This window comes from Macaca thibetana, chromosome 13, assembly GCF_024542745.1.
Source record: "Macaca thibetana thibetana isolate TM-01 chromosome 13, ASM2454274v1, whole genome shotgun sequence".
NCBI classification, from domain to species: Eukaryota; Metazoa; Chordata; class Mammalia; order Primates; family Cercopithecidae; genus Macaca; species Macaca thibetana.
Window position 1 is genome coordinate 96,055,096 of NC_065590.1, and position 13,132 is coordinate 96,068,227.

A 13,132-nucleotide genomic window follows, 5' to 3' on the forward strand; every position below is an offset into this window, starting at 1 on the left:
TTTCTTAAAGAACTAAAAATATATCTATGATTTGATCCAGCAATCCCACTACTGGGTATCTACCCAAAGGAAACAAAGTCATTAATATATCAAAAAGACACCACAAGCATATGTTTATTGCAACACAATTCACAATTGCAAAGACATGGACCCAACCTAAGTGCTCATTGACTGATGAATGGATAAAGAAAATGTGGTATATATACACCATGAAATACTACTCAGCCATAAAAAAGAACAAAATAATGTATTTTTCAGCAACTTGAATAGAGCTGGAGGCCATTATTCTAAGTGAAATAACTCAGGAATGGAAAACCAAATACCAAATATTCTTACTTACAGGTGGGAGCTAAGCTATGAGTACACAAAGGTATACAGAGTCATATAATGGGCTATGGAGACTCAGAAGGGGATGGTGGTTGGGGAGGTGAGGGATATAAACCACATATTGAATACAATGTACATTACTCAGATGACAGATGCAATAAAATCTCAGAAAATTCATCCATGTAACCAAAAGCCACTGATACCCCAAAAGCAATTGAAAGTTTTAAAAAATTGAAAATAAGCTGAACATGTAAGAGTGAAGAAAAAAAAGGAACCTGTCAATCAAGGGCAATTATTTTCCATTTGCCGTTTGCTCTAGCCTTTGGCAACAACTAATCTACTTTCTGTCTCTACATATTTGTCAATTCCAGACATTTCATGGAAATGGAATCATACAATATCTGACCTTTTGTGCCTGGCATTTTTCATGTAGCATAACATTTCAAGGTTGACCCAGGTCTTAGCATGAATCTGTACTTTATTCCCTTTTATGGCCAAATCATTTTCTATTCTATGGATATAACACATTTTATTTACTCATCAGTTGATGGAATCTGGTTTCTACTTTTTGCCTATTACGAATAAAGTTGCTATGAACATTTGTGTACAATTTTTGCACAGACATGTATTTTCAGTGTTCTTGAGTATATAACTAGGAATGGAATTGCTGGGTAATATGGTAAATCTATCTATGTTGGCATTTTTGAGGAAATGCTAAACCATTTTTGAAAGTGGCTGCAACACTTTATACCACGATGTACAAGGGCTCCACTTTCTCCACATCCTTGCCAATATTTCTGATAACAGCCATCCTGGTGAGTGTGAAGTGGCATCCCCTTGTGGTTTTCATCGCTAATTCTGTTGACCATATGTTCATACCTTCAACATTCATCCAGGCAATTGATAACTCTTAGCTTTCTCTTTCTGATGATACTGATCTTCAAGGTGACCCAGAGGTGAGAACGTAGGACATTTTCAGAACTATTCCAGGCATGCAACAGTGTCACACATGTACAAGGCCTTCCAGATTCCTAGGAACATGCCAGAATTTTCCAAAGCCCACTTTGGATATTTCAGCTTTTCCTTTTATGTTTTTTGGCTAGCTTCTTGTTTGTCCCAACTGGTGGCATGATTGCAGGCAGCCGTGATGTTAAACAACTGCCACTGATTGTCTTCCACAAATGTCCCTGGGGAAAAGGCTATTCATGCTCAGTGAATGCCAAGTCAAGTCATATAAAGACAAGCCCTGCTAGTAAGGCTTTCCAGGGAGCTGCCAGACAGGTCAAATAATGAAAAGTCTCTAAAATGAGGCTTTCAGGAATCCCAAACCTATTTTGCCCTTTCCAGTGGCTGCTAGGCTGCTGGTTTTTACTGGGATTGTGGAGCTTTTGGTTTTCTAGGCTGCTATGTAAGAGGGGGATGGCAGTAGGAGAAGTTCAACACCACAAAGTTCACTACTTTTACTGAGATTCATCTGCTTTTCTTTAACAAACACTTTTAACATTGCTGTGAGCCTTTAGTTAGTTTCCAGAGTTTTAAAAAATTGATTTGAGCATTTTTTTTTGCCAGTGTTCATGTCACTTTAATGGGGAAGTGGACGTTTGGAGGTCCTTACTGTCCATTTGTGCTGAGGTCATGATGAGACTTCAGATTCTTGACCATATCAGGCCTTTTTGCCAAGGGGTAGAAATATTTAATGTTATTAATCCAAGAGAACAAAGAAATCAACATTTATTGTTTAAGTATTAGCTGGCTAATTTGACAAAAATTTATTCAGCACCTGAGATATTTTCCTTCAAGCAACATACGAGATGGGATTGGGATGTCTGAATTTCCTTTCAGACTCACACATTTTGAGCAATAGCTTTTGCTCCAACAGGGAAGTGATGCCATTAGGTGTATGTGGTTTTTGTCCATATCACATGACTATTGTGCTTTGATATGTTTGCCTTCTAGGTGGGAAAGCAAAGCAATCCAGTCAGCCATTCATAACTGAGATTTAAGAGGAAGGTTTTGATTATAAGACATATCTTATTTTTTTTAAAGCCCTTAATTTCTCCTGCCCCCAAAGAAATTCTATTAATGTAATCCAGCACATTAGCAGAGTAGAATACAGTAATACCAATAGATAATTATCAAATGCATTAAAAGCATTTGATAAAATTTAACATCCAGTTGTGATTTTTTTAAAAAGGAGAGGAAACTCAGCACATAAGAATTAGAAAAATATCTATAAAAAAATAAAAACTTTACAGATATCCTTTTACTTAATGGGGAAGAATTAAAATAATTCCTGTTAGAACACAGAAAAAAAAAAAAACCCAAGGATACCCACCCTCATAGTGAAATTTAATGTGTTATAATAATTTCTAGTCAGATAAATAAGAATAGGAAATGGAAGTTTTAAAGATTAGAAAAGAAGAAATGAAACTGTCATTTTCTTTGCAGATGAGATGATTGTTATGTAGAAAGTCCAGGAGATTAGATAGACTATTAGAATTAATAGGAGAGTTCAGCAAGATACTAGATTTTTTAATTAAAAAATTGTATTTTCACACACCATGCATCAGTTATAAAATGTCATTTAAAACAAAATACCTTTTATGATAGCTACAAAACAATCAAAAATAAACACAGCTACCCAGAAATAATACAAATGTGTAAGATTTTTGTGGAAAAAATAGTAAAATTGACTGAGTGATATTCAGGAAAACCCAGAGATAAGTCATGGTTATGGATAGAAAGACCTAATATTGACTAAGCACAGTGGCTCATGCCTGGAATCCCAGTGCTTTAAGAGGTCAAGGAGGGAAGCCAACTTGAGGTCAGAAGTTCCAGACCAGCTTGGGCAACATAGCAAGACTCCAGTCTCTATTTTTAAAAAAAGTTAGCTGAGTGTAGTGAGATACACCTGTATTCCTAGCTACTCCATCAGAGGTTGAGGCAAGAGAATCACGTGAGCTCAGGAATTCGAGGCTGCTGTGAGCTATGATCATGCCACTGCACTGCAGCCTAAATGACAGAGTGAATCTCTGTCTCAATAAGATAAATAAAATAAAATTAAGACCCAATATAAAAAAGATGTGAATTCTTCCAAAAATGATTCATAGATTTAATGGAATTCTAACTTGGAAACTTCAGTAGGATTTTTCACTAAACTCAGTGAGCTTATTCTAAAATTTATATGGAAGAATAATAGACCAAGACCAGCCTAAAACTCTTTGGAGGAGGATGGAGGTGGGGGTTGCCCTCTGAATCTAGAAGCACATCACATAGAGGAGGCAGTTTTGTGTGGGATCAGAAACAGGCAGGCCAAGCACAGAGAACAGAATTGGAGGAACTCGCCAATGATTTGCAGGTGTGTAGAAATGGGCTACTGACTCAGCTGGCGATGAAGGCCATGGAAGAAGGACAGACTCTTTAGTGAAGAGTAATTGATTTTCTACATGGCAAACACTGAAATCAGATCTTTATCTGTTATGTAAAAAGAAATCTCAAATGGATTAAAGACTTAAATATTAAAGACAAAACTTAGAGAATACGATATAGGAGAATATCTCCATGGTCTCAGAGTAGAAAGGAATTACTTAAAACAACCCCTAATGGAAAAGATGAACACATTTGCAGCATTAAAAAAATATTGTTCATCCAAGCTCTGTAACAAAATTCAAATAAGACATGAATTAGCAGAAGGTATTATCAACACATGACTGACAAAAGATCTAGAATATATTAAAATTTCTAATAAGATAAAAAAGCTCCCCAATAGAAAAAAATACAAAAGAAAGCACTTCGCAGAGGAAGCACAAATACCCAATTAATATGTGAAAAGCAACTGAACCATATTAGTAAATAAACGATTGTAAACTCAAACCATTGTAGGATATTGTTTAGTGTTCCCCACCCACTGACAAGAAATTAAAATACAATATAATAAAGTGGTATTAGAGACATGGAACAATTCCTTTATATTACTGGTGGGGGCTCAAAATGGTACAATCACTTTGGAAAAAAAATTGACGTTATTTAATGAATAGATTGAAGATGCATGAACTCAAAGATTCAGCAATTCTACTTCAAAGAAAAACCCTTGTATAAAAACCCTTGAATGCTAGGAAACGTATAAGAATATCCACGGTGAAATTGAATGTAATGTAAAGAATCACTGGAAAAAACTCAAAAGTTCACTGGCAAGAAAACGAATAAATGAATTGTGACATAATTTATACGATGCAATGCTGCACTCAGTGAAAATGAACTAAGCAAGCTGCAGGCACCAACACAGATGAATCCGGCCTAATTTGGAGCAGAATATGTCACTCACAGAAGAATACACACAGCATGACATCATTTTTGTAAAGTTCAAAAACATGCAAATTAAACAATGTGTAGAAACATGCATATTGTCAGACTCTAAAGAATAGCGAAGGATGATAAACAGAATTCAGGACAGTGGTCTCCTGTGGGGAGGGAGACAGGGTCGTGGGACTCAGGTAGGCACACAATGCCTGGCAGGCTCTGATACATGGACTGTTTCTTTTTTGTTGTTGTTTGAGACAGAGTCTTACTCTGTCACCTAGGCTGGAGTGCAGTGGCGCGATCTGGGCTCACCGCAACCTCCATCTCCAGGGTTCAAGCGATTATCCTGCCTCACCTTCCTGAATAGCTGGGATTACAGGCGCGTGCCACCACGCCCCGCTAATTTTTGTATTTTTAGTGGAGATGGGGTTTCACCATGTTGGCCAGGTTGGTCTCGAACTCCTGACCTCAAGTGACCCACCCGCCTCGGCCTCCCAAAGTGCTGGGATTACAGGAGTGAGCCACCGCGCCCGGCCGCACGGACTGGTTCTTAAGCCAGCAGTCAGGGCCTTGGCCTTCACTTACTACTCGTGGAGCCTTTTCACCCTGTGTTCTTTAACACCGCCCCCTGGTTCTGCAGAACAGAAGGAAGAAACAAATGACCCAGACTCAGATACATCTGCGTGAAAATATGAACATCAAGGAAGGAAGAGCCTTAAAGCTTCAGAGAGAAAAACATGCAAATGTTTACACCTTCAAACGAACAGGAATCCAGACTGGGATCAGGCGTCTCCACAGAAACACCAGATGCTGGGAGATAATGAGGCAGTACCTACGATATCCCCGTTCAGCTGAGCAGCAGGGATGGAATCAGAAAAGCCTCACGTGACCCCCTTGAATTCATGATGCGGGGCTGGTTTGTTGTTGCTGTTGCTGTTGTTGTTGTTGTTGTTTTTTGCCTGTCTCTGAGTGAAACTTAGGGCAAATCTTATGATTTTTCTTATTCTTGTCAGAGATAAGTGGTCGCCAGCCACTTATCTCTAGGTCATTTGCCTAGCTTCTCCTTTTTTGGGCTGAGGTCTGCAGAGGTGACCCCAGGCAGGAGAGAGAGGTATGACCATTGCTTTTCTTTCCCTACTTCCTGCTCATTGCAGTTTCTCACATTTTGGGAATGGAGCAGGGGGAGGGAGAAGACCCAGGAAGTCAGGAGGGTCCTGACCTGGCTGGCTGGATCCAGTTTTAGTTTGGTTTGGGCAGGTGTTTAAAGATGCCTCTTTTTCTGGCGATGTTGGTGAGTTTGCTGGAGGTGTCCCCTGCCTCCCTATTAGGGGTCTCTTCCTGTAATTCCCTTTATGAGGGTGAGCATGGCTTCTGCCTGGCGGATCTCCCAAACCTTCCTTAGATCCCAGCACCTGTCGACCCCTCCAGGGGATCTCACAGACAGGACCAATGACAATCCAAGTGCCCTCTCTGGCACCAGCCCCAGCGGGTCCAAGGATGCCCTCAGGCATCATCAACTTTGGGAGTGTGAGGCTGCTGGTGCAGGGAACTCACCTTGCTCTGCTCTCCAAGTAGGTAGTGCTTGACCTCCTGATTTTCCAGGTGGGCTCGCTGTGTCCCCCAGACTGCAGAAAGCAAACCCTCTGAGTTTATTTTCTATCTTTGCTTTAGGTGAAGGGGTGGAGCCCCCCCAGGAGGAAGGACTCCCAGCACACCAAGAACACTCCAGAAACAGCCTCCTCCCTTCTGCAACCTCTAACCCTTTCAAGCTCTCTGTGTGGGTGTCTATGGATGAGGGATGTTGAGAGTTATAAAGTCATATTTCTCTATCTTCTTTTGAAAACTCTTGCTTGGGCCAGGAGTGGTGGCTCACACCTGTGATCTCAGCACTTTGGGAGACCGAGGCGGGCAGATCACCTGAGGTCAAGAATTCAAGACCAGACTGGTCAACATGGTGAAACCCCATCTCTACTAAAAGTATAAAAATTAGCTGGGTGTGGTGGCGCGTGCCTGTAATCCCACCTACTCGGGAGGCTGAGGCAGGAGAATCACTTGAACCCAGGAGGTGGAGGTTGCAGTGAGCAGAGATCGCGCCTTTGCACTCCAGCCTGGGGGACAGAGCAAGACTCTGTCTCAAAAACATAATAAAAATAAATAAACAAATAAATAAATAAAAACTCTTGTTTGGTGGCCATGGCGGGCAGAATAAACAGCCTTCTCCCTGAGCCCCCTAGAAAAGTCCATTTCCTAATCCCCAGAGCCAGAGGATATGTCCCCTTTCTTGGCAAAAGGGACTTAGAGGACGAGATTAAGAAATTTGAGATGGGTCGGGTATCCTGTACTATCCAGGTGTGCCCAATATCATCACACCAGCCTTTCTAAGGGAAGGTAGCAGAAGAGCTGGTCAGAGAAGGGGACATGAAAAAGGAGGGGAGTTCCAGGTGATGCCAGGGCTGGCCTGGAAGGTAGAAGAGGCCAAGGAAAGCAGGCGGCCTCCAGAAGCTGGAAAGGGCAAGGAGACAGCTTCTCCCCAGAACCTCCAGGAGCACAGCCCTGCTGTTGCCTTGATTGTAGCCTGGTGAGATGCACCTTGGACTTTTGCCTCCAGAATTGCACGATAGTATGTCTGTGTTGCTTTAAGGCACCAATTTGTGGTCCTTTATTACAACAGCAATAGGAACTAATACAGTGGCCTTGCTCTACCTTTTGGAGTGTGGTGTCTATTTTCTTCAGGTCTCAGCTAAAACTTTCATTGGAAATAATTTTGAAACCAGAATTTTGTATCCAGCCAAACTGTCATGAAGATTAAGGGACAATAAAGATATTTTCCTACGTGGGAGTAGTACAAATGTTTATTTCCAACACCTTAAAAGAAACACACACATATACACACACACAACTAAAGGCAATCCTCTAGCAGAGTGAAAAGAAACGTGTTAAAGACAAAAGCTTGAGGCCCAGGTAACTGTGGAACTAATTCAGGTGTGCAGGGGAAATAAATGTCAGGATTACAGCCTTGCAGGAGGTCTAGAAAGCAGGAGAGAAAGTAAGAAGTTAAAGAATAAAGGTAGTTTCTGTTCAACAAACTGATAACTAACAGGAAGATCTGATTGCTGTGTTAATGAAAACATCTATTTTTCTTTCAATAATGAAAAAGGAATTATTAATGGAAAACCAAGGAAACAAAATCTGCACAAGGTCGTTGTGATGGCTGCTGCAGGTGAGCCTGCCCAGCTCCGTCCGCCCTGCTGTGTCCTGGAGTCCAGCGGCTCTCACAGTGCGGTCCTTGGACCAGCTGCGCAGCATCACCTGGGAAGTGGTTAGAAATGCTCATTTCCAAGCCCCACCCCAGATCCGCCTGTTTAAGTTTGGGAGCCACTGCCTAAGTGTGTGTTGCAGGTGGGAAAGCCGAAGGCTATGAGTGTTTTCCAGACTCCCTCACAACCTGGGATCATCCTGTGGCCTAGCTCCTGCCAGGCTGATGCCCATGACCTGCTGATGTGGATGGGAGGAGTCTGTGGGAGGCTGGATCTGGCTGCCAACACAGAGAGGCATTGGTTTGTCTGCAGCAGGGGCAGGCAGATGGCCTGCTAGCTGGCCTCTGGTTCATGGGTGTTAAGAGACTGGGTACGGGCCACCTGTGGTGCTGGCATAGACAGTACATGAGACAATAAGATCCTATAGCCCATGGAAGGAGCACAGTGGATTCTGACCCCCAGATAGAAGGCAAGACAGTACGGCTTGGGGACTCAGAGTTGTGGTTCTTGTTTGCCTAGTTGTCCGCCTCCTCCCTGGGCAGCTTCCTTGGTGGGCTGGCTTTAAGAGTCATTTCTGGAAGCTAGGCCTTGAGCCTGGGCTTCCAACCCTCCCAGCAGTTTCGTAAGCCCATAATTTCACGTCTCAAATTCCTTTCTGCTTAAACTAGCCGGAGTGGGTTTTGTTCTCTGGGACTGAACCCTGACAAGTAAAAAGATCGTGGTTTGAATATGTGGATCTAAGATGAGACGTGACATTGACACTGACGGAATCCACTTGACCTGTGTGCACGGAATGCTCTCCTTCCAGAATCGTTTAGTGGGGCTTGAAGCCCTCATGGGCAAGTGACACACGAGGATCCTCATTGATGGATGTGAATCCCTCCACAGTCAATTTTCTGCGTTCATGACAGTTAACATTCTTCTACTAACTTGGTGTGTTGCAAGAGAAAATAAAAGGGGGATTTTGGGACCCATTTTGTGTCAACAGCCTGCTCAGGAATCTCCCACCAGACAGCGGGTCAGAGGGGAGGCAGCAGGAAGTGTTGTGGCGGGTGGGTCACCCGCTGATACAAAACTGCTCCTGACATTGCACCAGACAAGACAGAATCCCCAATATCAAGATGTGGGCTTTGAGTCCAGCTGATTGCAGGCATCGATGCGGAACAAGCCCATGGCATTTGGCTGCTGCAGTGTATTAATAATTTTAAGTATCAGATTCAACCTACGTTTTAGATTTCCTTGATTCCTTGTCGGAAGACATTGATGGAGGCCACACAAGTGTGAGGTGACAGTGAATATGAGATACGGGATGAGGGGTCCCTCCCCAGCATGGTGTCACCACCTTGTTTGGGGGAAGTACCTAGTAATGGAAACATATGGAATTATGTTTTCTTCTCTACAAAGCAAATCACACTACTTTGCAGAAAACAGTACTCGTCTAATGATAGTATTATAACCTTTATTGGCTTTAGCTTTTAGAGTTAACCAATAGGCGATTCAGTCATCAATTCACGATTTAATTAATGGGAATCCATGATAGATACAGAACAAAACTGAGTAGGCTAAGACCTGACAAATGAAAAGCCAGGGTGGGTGGGGGCTGGGCAGACGGAGGAGGAGGTGCAGGTGGGGGAACATAATTTCCTTCACCTTACATAATAGGAAATTAGAAAATGCGCCTGTATCATTGGTAGAACAAGAGGTGGAGGTTTCTGTATATTTTTAGAGCTAAAGATATTAAATTAATGAAACAAAAACTGTTGTTCTAACTAAACAATTCTGGAAGGAAGATAAGGAAGGTAGGAGATGCTGTGAGCGAAGTGATTCATCTTTGAGTGGGGACGTAACCGACAAAACAGAGGCAGGCCTGTGTTATTCCCGTCATGGTGGGACAGAAGAACCTTGGGACCAGACTGGAGGGTGGGGACAATGGGAGACATTGAATTTTTAAAATATCACTCCTGATTGTTTGATTTTTAAAAACCATATGTGAATATGGTTCTCTCTCCCTCTTCCTGTCTCTGTCTCTCTCTTTCTGTCACACACCCAAACACCCTATGGATCTTACAAAATAAAAAGCAGTTGGTCTCCTTCAAAATCTGGCCTCTTGAAATGTGGAGCTGCGGGGATGGGGCGGCCGAGGGAGAGCGCAGCAACACACCAGGTGTTAAAGTGGAGACCCTCAAGACGGCTCTCTGATCCCAAAGTAAGCGTCAGAATGTCCCTTACCCACAAAGCATGCTAAAAGCCCAGGGTCAGAAGTTGCTTCTACTTCTGTCATTCAGTGTGCATGTCTCCCCCTGTCGGAGGCCGGTGCCCAGTTCAGGGTCATGTGCAGGCCACTGGCACGTGTGAGCATGCTTCATGGCCCACGTGCAGCCACCCGTCTGCAAAACCTTGGGAAAGGTTCTCTGATCCATCCTGGTTGTTTGCTTTGTTTCTCTAAATAAACAGCAGATTACCTTTGCACAGTCTTTTAAAAAATTTTTTTTAATTTTTTTTTTATTTTTTACTTCCAAAGTGTGTTTATAGCGCTTAGGCCATGTGGCCCCGTTGACCCCTATGAAGCCATCCCGGAGAGGCCAGCAATACCTGGGGCGGGGCCAAGCACGGAGAAGGCCGGGTCCAGAGGGCCTGAGACTCTTCACAGGGACTGGGAAAACCGCGAGGCTCAACTTCTGCTTCAGGGACCAAAGCATCTCGGTGAAGAGGAGCCTGGCAGTGACAGCTGGAGGCAGGGAGGCCATGACAAACTGTCCCAGTGACCCGGCAGGAGGCCATGAGTCGGCAGAGAGAGAGAGCTGCAGTGGAGGCAGAGAAGGAATCGGCTTTCTCCTCGGTCTGGGAACAGCATTGTAGCCGACTTCGCCTCCTCTAGGACCTGCCCGGCTGCCTGCCAGAATGGTGCGTTTACAACTGCGGTTCCGGGGGCAGGTGTCGACGTGGGCCCAGGGCTGGCCTCGCACGCCCCTCATCCCTGTGATGGTGACTGAGGTGTAGCGTGGACTGCAGAACCGCCATGCAAGACCTTGGCCAGTCCTGCAGCTGGGGCCAGTCCCACCCGCCCTGGGGTCTTCCGTCTGCCTTCTTGGACGATCTCCCCATTCCATCAGCTGAAGGTTTTCAGAAGTTAAATTCAAAGTTGCTGGTAGTTTTGAGTCACTTTTTTTTTTTTCAATAGCGACTCTTGAGTGAAAATTAGGCTGTTGTGTGGGTGGCTGTTAAGGGTGCTTCATTTCCACATCGGAGAGCTGCCCACACAGCAGATTTTAGTAGCACTTAAAGTGGGACCTGATTTTGCCTCTCAGCTGCTACATTAAAATAAAATGCCCTTAAGCTGATTATAAAGATACTAATTTAAATGCATGGATACCATTTCCTGGGAGGAGAAATGTCTTCATTGACTCGGAGACCTCATGTCCCCTAGGGGTGCATGCCACCTTTTAGCACTCTGTAGCAGAGATGGCTCAGCAGGGCGGAGGGGTGGATGCAGAGGGGCACTGGGCAGTGAGTCCTGACTCTGTTGTTGGCTTGCTGTGTGGTTTCAGTGAGTCACTTCTCTTGGCGTCTCAGCCTCTGTCCACGTGGGGACGTTCACCCCACTTGTCCACCTGACCATGTTACCATGAAGGCGGGATGAGTGACCCAGTGGCAAACCCTGGGCACCTGCTGAGCAGTCCTCTGTGAATCACTGTTCCTCACCCTCCAGGTGGGCCGCGGCATGGCAGGGCAGCCACCATCACCGCGTCAGACCAATTTGGTTCAACTTTTATGTAACAAAGTTGTGAGTTGTTTTGCAGTTGCCATGGACACCCAGGTTGAAGGTCACATAACCTGAGTATGCCTGGATGAACCAAGCATGCACCCACGGGCAGAACCTAAGTGCTCGGACCTAGGAGCAGGGACTGAATTAAGAAGCGGATGGTATGCAGCAAGATCCAGGATCCAATCAGATTGAGCCCTGGGATCACCCCATCGCATGATCCAGTCAGATCACGCCTCCAGGCATCACATTATTGTAAGATCCAATCAGATCACACTTCATTACCTTATGCTTATAAAATCCAACCCAAACCCCAGCTTGTGGAGACAGATTTGAGTGTTTCCTCCTGTCTTCTGTTCAGTTGACTCACAGTAAGCCTTCCTCACTGCAAAAAGCCAGTGCTTTTGTGTTTGGCTTTCTGTTGTGTGGGTGCAAATGGACACAGTTGGGTTTGGTGACACCACTGCTCTTGCATTTGCCCCCATCCTGAATTTTCTCTGAGCTCTGTTGGAAGAACTTCATGCTTTCGCCTCCCCTCATTCAGTCTGTTACAACAGCCTCCTAACTAATCTTGTTTCTCCTCATTTCACCTTCCAGGTAGTTGCCTGAGAGCTCTCTAGCATGCGGGGCTGAGCATGTGGCTCCCAACTTCGGAATCTTCAGTCTGGCATTAGACTCTTTTTGCTCTTCATCCCTGTCTGCCTCGGTTCTTTTCACCCTTCTATGTGAAGCCTTTGCAGCCCCCTGCTGGCAAGTGAAGGTACTGAATTCCTTGAGCAGGCAGGGGGAGGGGCTTGATCCTTTGACTTCCCCGTGGCACCATGGACAGCCTCCATTGTAAACTGCTTCCTATGTGATATGGTTTGGATATTTGTCCCCTCCAAACCTCATGTTGAAATGTGATCCCCAGCATTGGAGGTGAGGCCTGGTGGGAGGTATTTGGATCATGAGGGCGGACCCCTCAAGAATGGCTTGGTGCCATCCTCTTGGTGATAAATGAGTTGTCACTCTATTAGTTCACACGAGAGCTGACTGTTTAAAAGAGTGTGTCACCCCTCCCCTCTCTCTTTGTCTCCCTCTCTCACCTCTGCTCCCCCTTTGCCTTCCCCCATGAGTAAAAGCTTCCTGAGGGCTTCCCCAGAAGTAGATCCTGTTGCCATTCTTCTTATACAGCCTGCAGAACCATGAGCCAAATAAATCTCTTTGCTTTATAAATTACCCAGCCTCAATTATTCCTTCATAGCAATGCAAAACAGACGAACACGCTATCATCCCAGATAGCTCTGATTACCCATCCCTCCCCACTAGGCTGTGAATTTCTGGAGAATAGAAGCCAACACCGACCCATCATGGTGTCCCTTGTAGGCACTCAGGGGTGTTTGTTGAGAGAATGAATAAATGGGTGATTTAAGGTATCCTTTTTGTTGGGAATGTTCTTCTCTTTCTGCTGAGCTTTCTAGATTCAGCTAGCTGTAGGCCACATCCT